This window comes from Balaenoptera physalus, assembly GCF_965194825.1.
Source record: "Balaenoptera physalus genome assembly, chromosome: 12".
Classification (NCBI taxonomy): domain Eukaryota; kingdom Metazoa; phylum Chordata; class Mammalia; order Artiodactyla; family Balaenopteridae; genus Balaenoptera; species Balaenoptera physalus.
In genome coordinates, this window is record NC_138897.1 from 72,825,807 (window position 1) to 72,845,162 (window position 19,356).

Sequence of the window (19,356 nt, forward strand, 5' to 3'; positions counted from 1 at the left end):
ACCCATGAGGAGAACCGTCTCCTCACAGTTCACTGACTTCTGGAAGCCAGATTCAGAGTGAGTGAATGGCCTTTCTTTAAAGGAAAATGGTTTGGGGCTCTGAGGGGGCCTGGGACCTTGTTGGAGAGTATCTGAATCTGCAGACTTGCCCAGACATCAGTAGGAACAGAGCCAGGGAGCAAGATGCTGTGGAGAGAGTCCCAGAACTTCTCTGAGCCTCAGTTTCCTCATCTATAAAATGGGTGAACAACACAATCCTGATCACTGTGAATTACTGAGCAAGTCTATACATCAGGCACCACATAACCTTATCTATAATCGTGCCAGGAACTCAAGAGATGGTCACTAATATGATCCCCATTTTACAGGTGAGGAAACTGAGGCCCAGAGAGGGGAAGGGGCTGGCCCAAGGTTTCACAGCTTGTGCACGAGCCAACTCAAGTGCGTCTGACCCAAAATCCCCATCTTTCCATCAAATAAGGGCTCCTCTTGATGCCTGCCTCATGGGTCATTGTGAGGTGTCAATGACATCACACACAAAAAGATAAAGATGCAGCTGTTTGCTCAGAAACTGGCAAGTCATAGGGATTTAGGTATTTGAGAAATGAATGGATGGAGACACAGAGAAATCTCTTGAGTCCTCATTACTCGCTTCATCTGGGCTCCTGATGTCCTTAGTCCTAAGTGGAGAAGGTCCCAGACAGCGGAGCTGGGAGACAGTGACAGTAAGCAATCACATCCTTTCAGTAAAGGTGACACACCTGGGTGTCCTCACCCTCCACAGTGTGGGCTTTCCGCCATGGGTCTGGCTGTGCCCACCACTTCCTGCCACACCCCCGGCCCCACGGGGAACTTGCCACCCACCAGCCGACCTCATCAGAAGCGGGCCAGGGAAGAGCCATCCCTTCTCACCCATCCGTGTGGGGCTTTACCCCACACTGGTTTTTCTGGACCATAAGGTGAGAAGATGATGTGCTGTGGACCTCCCCGCGCCATGCAGCCCAGGACCGCCCAGGGTCTCCAGCAGGAAGACATGCTAAACGACCTCTGGGGTCCAAGGCAAGAGTCCAGCCTTCCCCACCTGCCCCGGCCCCACCAGTTTCACCTCCCACCACTCACCTATGGAGCCCGCAGGCCCCCCGAAGAAGGGCCAGGTTCAAATCCCATCCCTCCACTTCCCCAGATAAGAGGCCCAATTCCCCTCATCTGAAAATGGGGATAAAAATGCACCTCCCTGGAGGGTGAGATGACTTTTGTCCCTCGGAGGCCCTTAGCGGAATACCTGGCACACACTGGGGCATCAGTAAACACTGGCTACGAATATCATGATTGTGACACCAAATGCCTTCTTGTCCCTATACTGTCACTGACACTATACCTTCTTCCTATGACACCTCCCTTCCTTTCTCATCTCCTCTCTCTAATAATTACAGTAATAACAATAGTAATAATCACAATTACCAATTGCTGAGGGCCTCTTATTTGCCAGACTGTGCCCAGAGTTCTTCACACGGACCACCTCCTTCCCAGCACATCCTCCTGGAACAATGCCACTGTGATTCCTGTACTTCTCCTGTGATGGTTAATTGTATGTGTCAACCTGTTAATTGTATGGGCAACCTAAGGGATGCCCACATAGCTGGTCAAACATTCTGGGTGTGTCTGTGAGGGTGTTTCTGGAAAGGATTAATGTCTGAATTGTTAGACAGAGTAAAGATCGCCCTCAGCAATGTGGGTGGGAATCGTCCAATCCATTGAGAACAAAAACATGGAGGAAGGAATTTGCTCTTTTTCTGCTGGAGATGCACGCTTGACATCCATCTCCTGCCCTCACACACAGATGCTCCTGGTTCTCAGGCCTTCAGACTCAGACTGAATTACACCAGCAGCGTTCCTCGGTCTCCAGCCTGCAGATGGCAGATCATGGGATTTCTCAGCCCCCATAACTGGGTGAGCTAATTCCTGCAATAAATCTCTTAAAATACATCTGTCTCTCTCTATATGTCCCATTGGTTCTGTTTCTCTGGCGAACCCTAATACGTCTCCCTGTGCGTCCGTCTTTCCCCCTAAAACGTCAGCGCCCCAAGGACAGGGATGGTGTGTCTCGCTCACTGCTGGATCCCCAGTGCCTAGCACGGAGTCTGGCATACAGAAGGTGCTCAATATTCGCTGCATAAATGAGACCCCATTGAATCCTCACAAAAACCTACTGACATCAATGATGGTAGATAGTGTCACTTTAAACTGAAGATGTGAAGGGTACAAATAACTAAGAAAATTACCCAAGGCGGCACAGCACTAAATGGTAAAACTCAGATTTGAACTGGGGCTTTCAGACGCCAAGCTCATGCTCTTACGAATTAGGAAAATCCCACATCCCAAACAGGGCTCCACCTCGCAACCCGGGAGGCTGCCGATGGGGCTGGCCTTCTTGAAACACATCAAGGCTGTACTTTGGGGGTAACGTTTCCAAGGGGACCTTCCTTGTGCCATCAAAGCCTGGAGAAGTTGGATCTGAAGGAACTTGTGGGTCACCACGGGAGACTGATGCCCAAGTAACTGGATGATGGGCTGAATGAAGTGAGAGCTGGATTAGGGAAGTAAGTCATGTGATCAGGGAAGTCAGAAGGCTGTGGATTCTGGCTGGGGTAGGGCGGGGGCGTGGTGAGGCCCAAGCAGGAATCTGTGCTGAGTCTAAAAGGATGGGCAGAGGGGAGGGGAAGCACCCCAGGGGGAGGGCAGAGCTTGATCAGAGAGTCCTGGAGGTGTGAATGTGCGCTGGAAATTAGGAGACCAGCAAAGGATTCCTTGTAAGCAGAACAGTCTGGGGGTGGGGGTGGGGGAGAAGGGAAATTATAATGGTAATAAAAATAACAACAACAGTAATGGTAATAACAGCAAACACAGATATAGCGCTTACTCCATGCCTGGGCACTGTTCTAGGCAGTATACATGTATTAGCTCATTTAATTCTCACAGCTAATCTACGAGACCAGTGCTGTTATTATCCCATTTTACAGACGAGGAAGCCAAGGCACAGAGAGGTAAAGTCCTCGCCTGAGAGCTCAAGGCAGGGAGATAGTGGAGCAGGGTCTTAAGCCTACACTGCCTGGTTTTAGAGCATGCACTACTATGGTGGTTCTCAAACTGGGTTCCCAGACAGCTGCATCCTGTAGCACCTGAGAACCGGTAAGAAATGCAAATTCTCGGGCCCCTTGCAGACCTGCTGGATGGGGGATTCTGGGTATGGGGTGCAGCAAGCTGTGTAGAACAAGCCCTCCAGGGGGAGCTGCTGCCTGTTCAAAGGCACTGCACTACCAGGAACCCTCTCACAAGGGGTGGGGAGGCGAGAGGCAGGCGGGGGCCGATCTCGGGGCCTGGAGTTGGGGGAGGAGGAGTACCCCTCCATCCTCTGCAGGCAATAGGGAGTTATGTCTTCTCCTTCTGGGTTTCCCAGCGAACCCACAATAGGCCTGTGATTACAACAGCATCCTCCGTGTGACCCAGACCAGGCAACATATAACCAGAGGACTGAGGTTCCCAAGGCCAGGGCAGCCACAGCCCCTGCTGAGAACAAGCACGCTGTCCACCCGCTGTGAGGTCAGCGGCCTCCGACCCCAGAGACCTGACCCCGTCTGCAATCCTCAGGACTGTGCATCATCACCTGGAGGGTATGCAGAGACCGACAGGACGTCCAGGGAGGAAAAGCTTACCCAGGGTCCCCCAGCAGGAGGGCAAGGTGGCCTCAAACCCGAGTCTCGCGCCTCCTAAGAGGCGGTTTTCACAGGACACCTACGGAGGGCCACTAGAGCACCCGCCTGCTCCCCCTGTCTTGCTGGGGGTCGGGGACCCAGACTCTGCTCTGTGCTCCAAACCTGTTTGCACGATCCCCAGCAAATCACCTCCACTCTCTAGACATCAGTTTCCGCACTGGCGAAAGGAAGGGGCTGGACTCTATGCTCCTTGGCTATGCTCCCCCAAACTCTCAGCCCTTAAATATGCACTGCTGGCCTACTGTGTGCTCAAGGGGGAGCCAAGGACACACTGCGTGGTGCCTGCCCGTGGAGCTCACAGCCTCTCGGTGGCCCAAGGAAGGGTGACGGCGACATCCCGTGGGCCTCGCACCTACTCCTGGGAGCCAGGATCCTCGATCAAACCCAAAGCGGCGTTCAGCCCTCTTGCTGTCAACCCAGGCTTCCTCTCCGCACCCCTGGGCCCCATGGCCCTGGGGCCAGCTGGGCCGGGCGAGGGGCCCGGGGCCAGGGCTGGATTCCAAACCCTGGACTACGGCATGGCCTCCGCAGACCTCCTAATCTCCCTCTCTTCACCGGGGAAGTGGCCCACACCAAGTCTCCCACACCTCCACTGGGGATGCTTGGCCGGGTACCCGGGCTCTGCAAGGGCTCTGGTGATTCTGAGGCAGGATATCACTCACAGCCAAAGGAAGTGGGATGGAGATGAAGAAAGGGAAAGCAAGGAAGAGAGGTGTTAGGGTGTGTGCGTGGGGGGAGGAGAAGGGGAAGTAGTGCAGGTGGGGGAGGGAGACGACAGACAGACAGACAGGGATAGAGATGGGGGAACCAGCGATGTGGAGAGACAGAGGTGGGAGAGAGACGTGGGGAGAGAGAAACAAGGAGAGACAGAGATGAAGGGAGACAGAGACAGGGGAGACAGAGTCAGGGGAAAGACATACACAAGAGGGAGACAGGGATGGGAAAGAGAGACAGACAGGGAGCAACAAAACTAGAGACCAAGACAGACACAGGGCGTGGGGGAGGAGGAGCAAGACGGGGAGAGGGAGTAGCCTGGAACAGGAACCTCAGCTGCCCAGCGAGAACCAGGACCCACGCCTGCACCACCATGGCTAATGGAGTCCTTCCCCACCCCCACCCCAGGTCAGGGCCCCTGGGGCTTCAGAGAAAGAGCAGAATATTAAGAGGAAGGCTGCTGCTGGTCTGGCCCCCTCCTGCCACAGGGCTCCCCAAATTCCCACCTGCTGAAGACCACCTTCATGACACTGGCTACAGCCAGAACCCCCTTTACTCTCACCTACTTAATATTTTTGTTAAATGGATTCAATACCGTTAAAACATTTTCAAAGGAAACTCTAACCCCCCAGCTTAAATTAAAAACACACCCTAATTAAAAAGTAACTGCAAAAACACACGCAAAGGAAGCGATCCTTCTGCCTCCTAGCTGGAGACTGCCGCCTGCCCAAGGACCCCAGGGGGGCCCAGTGGGGGTCTGCTCTTTGTTAATCCACAGGACTCTGGAGAGAAACACTGAGGTAGCACCTAGTGAAGACTCTGTCCAGGAAGTCATCAGAGGGTAGAAGGGGACTTGGAGAGGAAAACTCTTTCATTCTCCAGGGTAAAATCCAGGTTCTCTGACCTGGCCAATTTTAACACCCTTCCACCCCCAACAAACACACGCAAACATACTAAAATCTCAGTGCCATGAACTCTAACCTACAAAGCCCCCAGTTTTGTGGATGTGGTTCCCTTCCCCTAGAAAACCTTTCCTGCCTTCTTCTACCCAGCTAACTCCTATTGATATAATTTATACCCCCTCCTCCAGGAAGCCTTCCCTGACTGCCTCCCATCCCTGTGTCAATGTCCCTCAAAGCGCTTAGCAGCCTGCATGGCCTCCTCCACCGGAAGGCAAAGGGCTGGGCATCCCCCACATCTTCTCAGGACTCAGCAAGGCCCCCAACTCCCAGCATGGGCTGCGAGGATATTTGTTGACTCAACGGAAGAACAGACAAATAAAGAAATGAAGGTACCCGAGCACCCTTGGACGGGTTGAAATCAAAACAAAAGCTTCTCTGTGCTCCGTGAAAAATGTCCAGGCAGAAGCTCTCATGTAAAAAGAATGAGCTGACCTGGTTCCAACCGGCCTCACCCAGCTCCTGGCCCCCCAGTCTCTGGGCCAGCGACCCAATCCCTATGAGCCTCAGTTTTCTCACCTATAAAATGGATACAGCAGTGAACTACCCGTAAAGAGCTAAGTACCCAGGAGGCCCTCAAATGTTAACTGCAATCATTCTTTTTATTACCACCTTACACTCACCAAATCACAAAATATTATTACTTGAAGGAACCCAAGAGATGAGTAGATTGAGACGGGCAGACTTTCTGTAAAGGGCCCAATAATTGTTGTATTTTCAGTCCTGTGGACCACAGGGTCTCTGTTGGAACTACTCTACTCTGCTGTTGTAGCATGGAAGCAGCCAGACAAAATGTTAAGTAAAAGTGTGGCTGTGTTCCAATAAAACTTTACTTACAAAAACCAGCAAATGGGCTGGATTTGGCCCAGGGGCTGTAGTTTCCTGACCTCTGACACAGGCTGTCACTGCTCCAAGTGTGGTCTTTAGGCAAGCAGCACTGGAGTGTGCTAGGAGCTGGCTAGAAAGGCAGTCACAGGCCCTGTCCCCACCCCACTCAATCAGAATCTACACTTTGGCAAGAGCTCTAGGGGATTCGTGAAAGTGTTTAAGTTTGAGAGGTGTGGTCCCCAATTTCCCAGCTCGGCACCTCGGGTCAGAGATGTGATTTACCCTTTTTCTTGTTTGCTGCCTCCACCAGAAGGTGCACTCTGGAAAAAGTGGGACCTGGTGGCTTCCTGAATCCTGCACTCAGCCTCTAGCTGAGAACCTGTAGCATGTCCCTATTCAGCAAGTTACTGAGTGCCCAGTATGACCCAGGGCCAGGTGCAGGGGACACGCCAATGACTGCAGACATCACTCCGTGGCTCTCCGTGCAGTGATGGGATGGATGGATGACTCCCTCGGGCAGCCACTGGAGTTGGGCAGATCTGGGTTCGAATCCCGGTGTTGTCACTTCAGGCCTGTGTGACCTCGGGAAAGTGACTCGAGTCTCAGTTTCCAGGAAATGGAGTTGTCAATAACAAAAAACGTCTCCCTGGTACCCTGTGAGGACAGGCAGAGGGAGTGGGATGGTGTCCCAGCAGCTGTGCAGGCGGTGTGGATGCGCTGGTACACAGCCACACACCCGCCAGCGCTCACGGCGGAGGGGCCTCGGCTGGCCCCGAATAACTCTGTGGGTTAACCAGGGACCTGGACCAGGTAAGGTGGGACCCTGGGGCCCAGAGACAGGGGCTCCTCACCCGGGGAGTGTGGGATGGGGACAAGGGTGTGTTAAAAGCCTTGAGGGTTTACAGTGGCAGAAGAGGTATCAGAGGCCTCAGACAGCCTCCAATGACCTAGAAAAGCAGAGCTGGAAAGACTCTTGGAGAACATTGAAACCAGTGGTTTAAAAAATATATCAATTTTTTTTAAACTTTCTTTTTTTAAATAATTAATTGATATATTTTTTGGCTGTGTTGGGTCTTTGTTGCTGCGTGTGGGCTTGCACTAGTTGCGGCAAGTGGCGGCTACCCTTCACTGCGGTGTGTGCGCTTCTCATTGCGGTGGCTTCTCTTGTTGCGGAGCATGGGCTCTAGGGCGCTCGGGCTTCAGTAGCTGTAGTGAGTGGGCTTCAGTAGTTGTGGCTCTCAGGCTCTAGAGCGCAGGCTCAGTAGTTGTGGCGCACGGGCTTAGTTGCTCTGCGGCATGTGGGATCTTCCCGGACCAGGGCTCGAACCCGTGTCCCCTGCATTGGCAGGCGGATTCTTAACCACTGCACCACCAGGGAAGCCCTATATTATTTTTTAAAGCAACGGATCTGCTTGTTCAAGTGACACCCAGGCAGGTCCCTGGTGTCCTCAGAGCCCTGAAGGCGTGCACTGGGCCAGGGGGCTCTCGGGGCCAGGGGACCGTGGGGAGCGACCAGGACAGCCCAGGCCATCGATGGGGCAGCTTCAGGCCACTCTAGTTTGGCTCAAGCTCTTGAGTTTCCATAAGAAGTGAGACACTGGAATTATTCTCTAAAAATATTTGAATGTTTTCTCGTTTTAAAATACAGCACTAGATTGGGATTGACACATATACACTATTGATACTATGTATAAAATAGACAACTGATGGGAACATACTGTAGAGCACAGGGAACTCTATTTAATGCACTGTAGTGTCCTAAATGGAGGGGATATATGTATATGTATGGTTGATTCATGTTGCTGTGCAGCAGAAGCTAACACAACATTGTAAAGCAGCTACACTCCAATAAAAATTAATTAAAATAAAATAAAATACAGCACTGTGGGAGCTACACAAAAATCAACCTGCAGGGTGAAGCCACTGACTGGCAGCTTGTTACAGCACTACCTGCCCATTTCACAGGTGGGGAAACTGAGTCTCAGAGAGGGGAAGCACCTTGCCCAATGTCACACAGCAATGTGGAGGCAGAGCTGGGACTCAGTTGCCTCCAAGCTCTTGTCCAGCCCCCAACTGCTCATGAGAGTGAGGAGAGTGGGGGGACATTGGGGAGGGGGGTAGGAATCTAGTCTTCACAAGCCAAGAGCCCTGCTTGTTCCGTCCGTCCAGGAAAGAATGTGGACAAAGAGGCAGGAAAAGGGATGAACAATTATTAATAACATAATTTTACAATCATAAAATATGTAAGAATAATTCTATAATAATGTAATAATAGCAAATGACATTTTCTGAGCGTTTTCTGTGTGCTAGGCATTAAGACAGGGTATCAAGAAGGGGGTAAGATGAAAATTAAGAGTGTAGACTCTGGATTCAAACCCTGTCTCTCCCACTTCCTAGCTGGGTGACCTTATGCAAATTACTTCACCTCTCTGTGCCTCAGTGTGTACATCTCAGAGGGCCGCTGGGAGAATTAAATGAGTTCAAGTACATAAAGTACCTAGAACATTGCCTGGCACCCAGTAAGCCCTGTTGACATTTTATTTATAATTATTGCCTCTGGACAGATGGGGAAGCCGAGGCTCACAAAGGGACACGTTCAAGTGTCTCCGAAGATCCTGTCTGACCTTGGGGCCTTGCATTTTGCCTGGTAGAAGGGTAGGTATTAGGTTGGCGAAAAAGTTCATTTGGGTTTTTCCATAAGATGTTACGGAAAGGGACTTCCCTGGTAGCGCAGTGGTTAAGAATCCGCCTGCCAATGCAGGGGACATGGGTTCAAGCCCTGGTCTGGGAAGATCCCACATGCCACGGAGCAACTAAGCCTGTGCACCACAACTACTGAGCCTGTGCTATAGAGTCCGTGAGCCACAACTACGGAGCCTGAGTGCCACAGCTACTGAAGCCTGTGCACCTACAGCCCAAGCTCTGCAACAAGAGAAGCCACAGCAATGAGAAGCCTGTGCACTGCAATGAAGAGTAGTCCCCGCTCGCCACAACTAGAGAAAGCCTGTGCGCAGCAATGAAGACCCAACGCAGCCAAAAATAAAAATAAATAAAATAAAATTAAGAAAAAAAAAATTATGGAAAAACCCGAACGAATATTTTGGCCAACCCCAATACTTTATCCCCGACCCCTCCCATCAACAACTGCAGGAGGTAGGTCCCATTTGTGCTTCTATTCTGCAGATGAGAAAACTGAGGCATAGGAAGGCAGCTAGGGAACCCAGACCCATCACCCCTAAGGGGACTGGCCGGATTCTAACACAGGCCTGGGCCCTGGAGGATGCTATCACCCAGCCCGCTTTCTGGCAACCTGCCCACCTTCTGGCTACAGCCACGTGGGTCAAAAGTCTGGTTGATGCAAAATTCACTTGGCAGCCAGGGCAGCTGCCCTGCCCTTGCTGCCCACCTTCTGAGCACGCAGGATAACAAGCAGCTTCTCCGGGCGGCAGTCCCAGATGCTCCCCAGGGCACGTGGGCGCTCCCCTGTTCGGTCCTTCCCTGCAATTTCTGGGGCCTGCCCCAGCTCTCGGGCTGCTCTGAATGAATCATTCCCACAAATCTTCCTCAGGCTGCAGCAGCCCAGGATGGAGGAGACCCAAGCAGGGGCATGGGAAGGGGCAGGCATCCCAGAACCTTCCCTGGAGCAGCCCCATTCAGGGTGGATATGTCTGCAGAGAGCAAGGGGCTTTGCAGGCAGTAGGAACGGGCGGTAAGTGGGGAGGCCAGGAGCCAGCTACCCAGACAAGCTTCCACGCCGCCACATGGCAAATCAAAGCCACACAGGCCACACCCGGGCTTTCAAGTCATCAATACCAGCCACTTCTGACCTGCCACTCCTGCTACAAATTGATCCACGAAGTCACGTCGATAAAGCATCTGAACACTTTATGATTCCCAAGGTGGTACTGCATTCAGTCCATGCCCATTCCCCAGCAGGGTACACTGAGGCCCAGCAAGGGGCAGCTCCTTGACTAGCCTCCTCAACCCTGTTTCCGTTTCCCCAGGCTGCCTTCTTCGTGCACAGGAAATCAGGACTTTAAAAGGCCAAGAGAGGGAAAGTACGCACAAGTGAATAAAAGCAGGAGGGGCTGGACACGGCCACCAGAAGGCCTCATCTCCACGGCCCTCCCGAAGAGCAGCTGCCCAGGTAGGAGGAGGCCGGTGGCTGGGACCCGGGAACACAGAGCCCAAGGCTGGTTGAAGTTCCCGAACCAGCAGGTTACAGGTTGAACCTCGGGAAGAACAGATGACCTTCAAGCCCCTTTGTTATCCTGTGATGCTGCCACCCTCTGACCTCGGATCTTCCCTGCAGCCTGGCCTCATGGAAGGCAAAGAGCATGTGGGAAGAGGTGGGCGTCCCAGGTGGGGGGACAACACCCGAGAGGAGGGACGGGGGTGTCTGTGTGTCCAGCGTGTCACGGGTGGGGCATCTGTTGCTCAGGACTGCTGGCCTCAGGCCTAGGGGTGGCATCTCTGGAAATAAGCAGTGGCTCACTTAGGGTATATCTAAGGGAACCATGTGGCCACCAGGGGAGGTCACCTTCAGAATGAGCATAGTGGTAGCGGGTGGAACACAGGCAGGACCAGACCCCACTTCCGAGCCAAGGGACAGGCCTTCTCTTAGGGCTGCAGTCTAGGAAAACCGCCAAGGGTCTCCCTGGCCTCCACATGGAGCCTCAGCTGTCAAGGGACCCCCGCTGGCCTGGTGTGGGAAGGTCTGAGCTGTCCCCCTCGCTTTACCTTCATCCCATGCAGAGGTCCCTAAAGGCACCACCAGATCCTGTGCTGGGTCCTGGGTTGGGCACTGCGAGCCCCTGGGTTCCTCATGGCCTCCCCTCGTCCCGCTCAGGAACAGAAGGGACACAGTGCACACGTACCTCGGCTAAGAGGTCCACAGGCTTGATCTGTTTCCCTAACTGATGGTCCCAGAGGCATTCCCAGTTACTCTGCTAAGGAGGAGCTTAATTTCATGTATGTTAATTTCATGTGTGTTAATTTCTAACTAGCACATCAAAGCCAGTGATTTCAAAGATTAGGACTGCTGAAGACTAAATTTGTTTAAGATTATGTCCCAACCCTCAACTGCTGCTGGTGGGATTGTAAAATGGTGAAGCTGCTTTGGAAAATGTTTTAGCGGTTCCTCAAAAGGTGGAACACAGAATTACCATATGACCCCACAATTCCACTCCTAGGGCTGTACCCCAGAGAACTGAAAACATACGCCACACAAAGTCTTGTACATGAATGCTCACAGCAGCACTACTCGTAACAGCCCCATAAGTGGCAACAACCCAAATGCCCAACTGATAAATGGATAAATAAAGTGTGTTATAACCATACAATGGAATATTATTCAGCCATTTAAAAGAATGAAATGCTGAAATAAAACAGTAATGAAGTACTGCATACTAGCATATGGACAAACCTTGGAAACATTCTAAGTGAAAAGCACCAATCACAAAAGGCCATAGTGCATGATTCCATTTATAGGAAATGTCCAGAACAGGCAAATCCACAGAGGTGGAAAGTAGATTAGTGGTTGCCAGGGGCTGGGGTAGGGGTGTGGGGGAATTTGGAGTGACCACTGATGGGCCCAGGGTTTCCTTTTGGGTGATGACAATGTTCTAGAATTAGACAGTGGTGACGGTTGCACAACCCTGAAAATCCTAAAAACCACTAAATTGAATACTTTAAAAGGGTGAATTGTATGGCATATGAGTTACATCTCAATAAGGTTACTATAAAAAAATTACATGAGATTTTAAAAAAGAAGGTGATACATACATTAAGTAAATAATAGTATCAATATTATACAATTGGGATTCAATGGGTTAAAACGGTTCATTTATAAATGACACAATAAACCCGATTTCACAGTCATGGAAACTGAGGCTGAGTGAGGGGGAATGATTCGCCCAGGACACATCACTACTAAACCAGAGTGAGTCACACCAAAATTTGTCCAAACACAGAAGCTTGGCCTAACCATCTAGACACGCAGCTGAATGAAGGGATTTGAGATGGGATATGGGGAGATATGCCCACAGCCCAGAATGGGGGACAGACCTGCAAAGAGGTTAATAAGTGAGGGAAAGGGCCAGATACCTCTGTGGGATTCAAAACACGAAGCACCCAACAATGCCTGGGGAGTGCCAGGGAAGGCTTCCAGGAGGAGGTGCTGCCCAAGGAGGCTTCTGAAGGATGAGTAGGAGTTTATCAGCCCTCCTCCCCAACACCTCTATAAGACGCATGAAGTCAGGGGACCTAAGGGTGAGTTTCAACTCTGCCACATCCTAGCTGTTGGACCTAGGGCCGTGGGCACAAGACCTCTCTGAGCCTCAGTTTCCCCATCTGTAAAAGGGGAAGCAGACAAGGTGATCAGCCCTTCTAACTACTGCGCTCAATCGGATGGTTCCCACCCTTCCTCCCGAGGGGACCAGCCTTTGTGTGGAAAAGCAAGACCTCGACCTCTGTCCCACATAATAATAACAGGTTTTGCCAGGTCAGGCATGCCCAACCTTGGTGACCATGCCCCCTTTCCCTTGCTGCCACTCACGTCCCAGCTTTACGAGGCCCCTCCCGTTCAGCTCACACTGAGAAGGGCAGGTTACTGGGCGGTGGGATCCTCTGGTCAAATTCCGCCCCCTCTCCTTGCAGGTGACCCCCAAGTTCACCAGGGCTGCCCCTATCCCATGCTCTCGGCGCCCCCCTCCCCAGGCAGCGATTTCCGCCCCCCAACCCCTTCACTTTAGATACGCCTCGTAACTCCACGGCAGCTGCAAGTTAACTTCAACGCGCCCCCCGCGCGTCCAGGCGCCCGCGTGTGGGGCGCGCCGGGAAGGGGTCGGGGGCTCAGACAGCGGAGACACGCCGCCTCCCCCCCAAAACACACACACAAACACACACAGACACACACACATACGCTGAGCGTCTCCCCCGCGCAGGGTCCGAAGCGAGAATCGCGGTCACGGGGGCCGGGTCTCCGCCGCACCCGGGGGAAAGCGCTCGCAGCGCTGGGCGGGTGCGAATCCGCGAACCTCCCGCCCGCCCGCGCCGCCTCCCTCCCAGCACCCAGCCGCGGAACCCGAGCAGCTGCGCCGGGCCCGGGAAGAAGCCGCGAGGGCCGAGGGCTCCCCGCCGCCCGAGGCCGACCCGCAGGCGGCACCCTGCCGACAGCTGCAGCCCAGGCCCCCCCCTCGCCGCCCCGGAGCCACCTACCACGAGAGGCGCGCCGCGGCAGCCCCGCGTGCCCAGCGACTCAGTGCTCGCCAGCCGCCCCGGCCGGGGGAGGCGGGGCCATGGCGCCGTGACGTCGCGCGGGGGCGGTCCGGGACGTGGCCCCGCCTACGGCCGCTCCCCGCCCCCCCGTCCCACCTCCAGACCGCGCTGTGGGGCGGGGCGTCCCTGGTAGCTGACTGCCCGCCCCGGAAACTCTGGTCAGCCGGCCGGCTTACCCACAGGGCGGGCAGCTCACCGCCTCCCCCACCCCCTGCTACTGCTCTGCTTAAGAGAAGTTCCCTCTGTCTACAAGCAGGGGAGTGGGATGATCGCCAAGAAGTGGTGTAAAAGAAGAAAACTAGACCCTGAGCAGAGAGTTTTAATGCTGCTGTCTGTAGAAAGCAAAGAGAAAACTGGGAAGGGCTATCATACAATTCATATACATCAGTGGTTCTCAAGGAGGGTGTGATTTCGCCCTGCGGGCCACCACCCTCCCAGGAAGACATTTGGCAATGTCTGAAGACATTTTGGGTTGTCACAGCTGCGGGGTTGGAGGGGATACGTTTCTACTGGAATCTAGTGGATAGAGGCCTAGGATGCTGCTAAACATCCTACAGTGCTCAGGACAGCCCTCCACCCTGCCAACCGAGAGCCGTCCAGCCTAAAGTGTCAGTAGTGCAGGGTTGAGAAACCCTGTTAGATACGAATAAAATAAAACTCCAGTCTGGTAGAGCTCAACTCAGTCTAACCTCTCTGTGCCTCTGTTTCTCCATCTGTAAACCTGGGAAGATAATAGATCTATCTACGCATCATATGCATATGCATTGAATACCTGAAGGAAGGGGAGGAAAGGATGCAGGCTTACTTTTCACTGTGAACCTTTGTTCTGTTTGAATTTTTTTTTTTTTTTTTTTTTAACCATTTGTATATATTACCTATTTAAAATAAATTTCTAGGATTTCCCTGGTGGCGCAGTGGTTAAGAATCCGCCTGCCAATGCAGGGAACACGGGTTCGAGCCCTGGTCTGGGAAGATCCCACATGCGGAGCAACTAAGCCGTGTGCCACAACTACTGAAGCTGTGCTCTAGAGCCTGCGAGCCACAACTACTGAGGCCACGTGCCTAGAGCCCGTGCTCCACAACAAGAGAAGCCACCGCAATGAGAAGCCCGCGCACCACAACAAAGAGTAGCCTCTGCTCGCCGCAACTAGAGAAATGCCGCATGCAGCAACGAAGACCCAACACAGCCAAAAATAAATTAATTTTAAAAAATTAAAACAAAAAATAAAATAAATTTCTATAGTAGTTACCACCATAACAGCAAATGCATATATATATATTATATCTATATACTTACCTTTATAGTATATCTATATAATTACATACTATTTAGGCATTGCTCTAAGCACTCTATCTACATTTACACACTTAAACCTTTAATAACCTTGTGAGAGGTCTATTATCGTCCCCATCTTACAGATAAGGAAAAGATGACATACAGATATTAAGTATTTTGTCCATGGCCAACCATGTGTTTATTCATAGCTCATTAATTCATTCATTTATATGTCTAATAAATAGTACCTGCCATGTACAAAGTGCTGGAACTGACAAAATGAAATCTCCTGCTTCCATGGAGCCAGCTATTACTGGCCTGGAAACAATGGACTAACGTTATATAGTGTTTATTGTGCACATATCACAGGCTTTGTATGACTCACTACGGGGTAGCCCTGCTGGGTGTTTTATAATGTCCCTTTCTGGGTGGAGAAATGGAGATCAAAGGAAGAGGTCTGAATGGGGCATGTGTTTAAGAACATTCTAGCAACATGCATTTCCTGAGCGCCCTGTGCTGGGCGTTGGGAGTCAGCAGGTAACAGGAGGACTAGGGTCCTGCATCCAGTTGGGGTAATCTGGATCCTCCAACAAGCATCGTGGAGTTGGGAACAGGGTGATCAACCTGGTCCAAGGAGGGAGGGCCGGGGGTGTTTACACTGAAGCCTGAAGCACGGCTGAGGGTTCATAGGAGATTGTGCTAATCACAGGGACCCGCAGGTGCAAAGGTCTGGCAGGAAGGACCTTTGTCAAGGGGCCCTGCATGAAGTGCAGAGTGGACAGGATGTGGGGTGGGTGAGAGGAGGTTGCGGGGGTCTGCAGGGGCTGGATGCTGCAGGGCTTTGTGGGCTAGAAGGAGTCAGGACTTTATCTTGCAGAGGTGGAGAGATATGGAAGGCGTTCAGTGGGGGAAGGACGTGCCAGCTTTGCTTTCTGCAGAGATCCTCTGGCTATTGTGCAGAAGAGGACAGACAGGGAGACTGGTTTGGAGGCTATGAAAATTCTCCAGGGGAAGCTGGTCAACCCAGGTGGGGCTGGGGACATAGCGGAGTGTTCAGGTTCCAGAGATATCTGGAAGACAAAACTGGCAGATCTCAGCGGTGGCGCTAAAGAAGGGGACCAGAATGATCACCTGGTTTCTAGGTTGGATCTCTCCTCTCAGCACCCCAACTCAGCGAAGCCCTTCAGGTCTCAAGCTGGCTGTCCCCTCCTTGAGGAAGCCTAACCCCACCTCCCCACCCCTGGCGAATGTCCTGATGAGACGGGCACTGGACCAGGCAGCCGGGGAAATTGATGTGACTCTGTAGGCAGATGAACGAGCTCATTACTGTTTGCTCCTCCAGCCTGTGAACAACTGGGGCAGGGGCCTCTTCTCTCTTCCAGAACCTGTCTCCCCAGCTTCTAGACAAAGCCTGGCATATGGGAGTCCCTCAGTCAATATTCATCGAAAGCAGGAAGAATAAATGTAGCATAAAGCACGTGGATTCTGGGACTTCCTGGTGGTCCAGCGGTTAAGACTCCGAGCTCTCAATGCAGGGGACACAGGTTCGATCCCTGTTCAGGGAACTAAGATCCTGCATGCTGCACGGTGTGGCTAAATCAATCAATCAATCAATCAATCACGTGGATTGTAAACCCCTTTCCATCTCTGACATTCAAGGAGATGATGCCGATGATGATTCAGATGCTTGCTATGCTCTAAGCACCTTATAAGAATTACATTCAAGCTAATCATTTTCTCCTTCCAACAACCTCTAAGATTTTATTACCATTACTCGCATTTTACAGATGAGGAAACAGAGCCTCCATCAGGTAACTGGGCTCGACCAAGGGCAAGAGCTAGTAAATGTCAGAGCTGAGATGCAAACTCAGGACAGTGGGGGAAGGAGGTGGTCCAGCAGCAGGCAGGAAGCTAGGATAGAGGGGCAGGTTCCCTCCTCTTGCTGGAAGGGTGTGGGGTTATCCTTCCTAGTTGGGTATCCAGGCTTCACAAAGTACCCTGATCTTGGGTTCTTGATTCCGATGACTGGCTGTCATGGCAACATGGCCCTAAAAATATGCTCATCTCTCTAGAACCTCCTCAGGGCACCCTGGCACCATGCTCTTTTTCCAAAACTCAGTTGCTGTGTATCCATCACCATCTAGCGCTGGCACAAAAGGGATCACGCCTCAGGTGGTCCTCCCGTCCCCATCCTGCTCTTGCACACACATCGCTGACTTTGTGTCGATGTCTCTATGCCCAAAAGGCTGTGGGCTGCCTCTGGTCACTGTGGGTGGGAGATGATGTTCCATAACTAAGGTGCTTTATTTTCCCAAAGGCCTGAGACTCAAAGATTCATGAGCTGAGATCTAGCGTGGAAACATGGTGATGTCCCAGCTTGCCCAGGCATTGTATCCTGAAGCCAGCGTTTACAGCAAAACTCATGCAGAATCAAAACAGCGCTGAGAAGCCCCCGAGAAGGCTGTGGGCACCACGGCCACTCAGTCAAGTCCAGCTCTACTGCTATCCTCCAGCATCGTACCCATCATCACTTCTGCTAAGCACCTGATGAAGTCGAAACTGAAAGTTTCTGTTTTGAGGCAAATATGTGACATCTTTAAGCTCTGAAATTCTGTTCCAGGTGGTGAGATGCTCACATTTCAAGAGACGTTTTGGAACTAGGACCCACGGAAGGAACAATAGGTTTATAACTCTCATGTCACACTCCTGGCCCTTTTAGATGTTCTTTTCTTTTACTTGTTTCTTTTTATCTTTGTTACTTATTTTTGCTTGTAATTTTTATTTGTTCTCTGTTTTCTATTACCGTGTTTTGTTTATTCATAAATTCAGTAGCAAAAGCTACATAAATGTATGGATAAAACAAATTAAATATAAAATAATTGCTTTGTTATTTACTTCCAAGTTATGTTGGTTTGTTTTGCCAAGTGTGTATATTGTTTCAGCAATCCTAACATGCATATTTTTTAAATAACACCTGTGAGAAAATAAGGACATCAACAGCTTTGAGTTGAAAGCAATCTGGAAGGTCTAGACTATGACTGCAAAGAAATTTAAGGACTCACTTCATTGATGGATGTCTATTGTGTTTTTCTTTTCTTAAAAAATATTTATTTATTTATTTATGGCTGCATTGGGTCTTAGTTGTGGCGCGTGGGCTCTTCGTTGTGGCGCACGGGCTCCAGAGCACGTGGGCTTTGTAGTTGTGACACATGGGCTCTCTAGTTGTGGCACACAGGCTCAGTAGTTGACTGAGGCCCGCGTGCAGGCCCCACGGCATGTGGGATCTTAGTTCCCAGACCAGGGATCGAACCTGCGTCCCCTGCTTTGGAAGGCAGATCCTTAACCACTGGACCACCAGGGAAGTCCCCTATTGTGTTTTTCTTTTATAGGACTCACAAGATTGATACACTGAAAAAGTTATGTCTAAATAAGTTTAAAATAGTTCTTTCGGGCTTCCCTGGTGGCGCAGTGGTTGAGAATCTGCCTGCCAATGCAGGGGACATGGGTTCGAGCCCTGGTCTGGGAAGATCCCACATGCCGCGGAGCGGCTGGGCCCATGAGCCACAATTGCTGAGCCTGCGCGTCTGGAGCCTGTGCTCCGCAACAAGAGAGGCCGCGATAGTGAGAGGCCCGTGCACCGCGATGAAGAGCGGCCCCCGCTTGCCACAACTAGAGAAAGCCCTCGTACAGAAACGAAGACCCAACACAGCCAAAAATAAGTAAATAAATAAATATAAAAAGCAAAACAAAATAAAATAAAATAAAATAGTTCTTTCAATAAGGATGAAATAAAAATTCTAAGTGATCAGAAAGCAGCTGTGTTATATTTGAATGGATAGTAATTCTCTTTTTCTTTCTCAAATCATAAAATCATAGGGCATCTTGCCATTGATGAAGTCTTAGCATTGAAGAAATGTGAAAGTTGGTTTTGTGTGGTTCCACCACAGTAGAATTTTAGAGCTGTACTCACACGCCTTAGGAACCAAGGATGGGAATCTATGTAGCTTGACACTGGAATCAGAGAATAGTGGACACTTAGACATAAATTACAGAATTTTGGAGAATCACAGAACTTTGGAACCATAGAATCCCAGCATCAGAATCTTGAGGCTGGATGGACATTGGAGCTGTCATTTTACAGATGAGAAGAATAAGTCCCCGGGAATGGAAATGATTTGCCCAACACTTGGTAGCTTCTAGCAGTAGAGCAGGGCTGACACCCATATCTCCTGATTCCTACCCAGGAATCCTATCTTCTGGTCCAAGACAAGACAGCCTGTCTTCTAACACAAGATGCTGGTCAAATTGGAGGGTGGAGGTTGGGAGAACTAGGGTGGGAGGAAGATGGAAAATGCATGTCCCAGAGGGTAAGAAAGATCTGAGGTGGTGCTTCAACTTTGAAGCTCAGCAAAACCACGGAGCGGGGTGTCACAAGGCCCCACTTTTCTTTCCGGCTTCCTCTTCTGCCACATTTAGCAGTCCCTTCCCACCCCCGACATCCACCCACACAACCACCAAACTACTCCTC

At 51.3% G+C, this 19,356-nt stretch overlaps 1 protein-coding gene across 6 annotated transcripts in view; it reads right to left on the reverse strand.

The window, feature by feature from the left end:
• Window positions 1-13,594, reverse strand: part of TPST2 (tyrosylprotein sulfotransferase 2) — a 56,490-nt gene extending 42,896 nt beyond the window's left edge. For 4 of the 6 annotated variants that reach the window (XM_082416327.1, XM_082416326.1, XM_082416329.1 and 1 more), the window contains exon 1: window positions 13,493-13,572. The gene's annotated coding sequence lies outside the window, so the exon portion shown is untranslated. Of the gene's footprint in view, window positions 1-13,492 lie in introns of all 6 variants that reach the window. The other 2 variants (XM_082416330.1, XM_082416331.1) reach the window with 1 other exon arrangement.
• Between the last annotated feature and the right edge of the window lie 5,762 nt (window positions 13,595-19,356).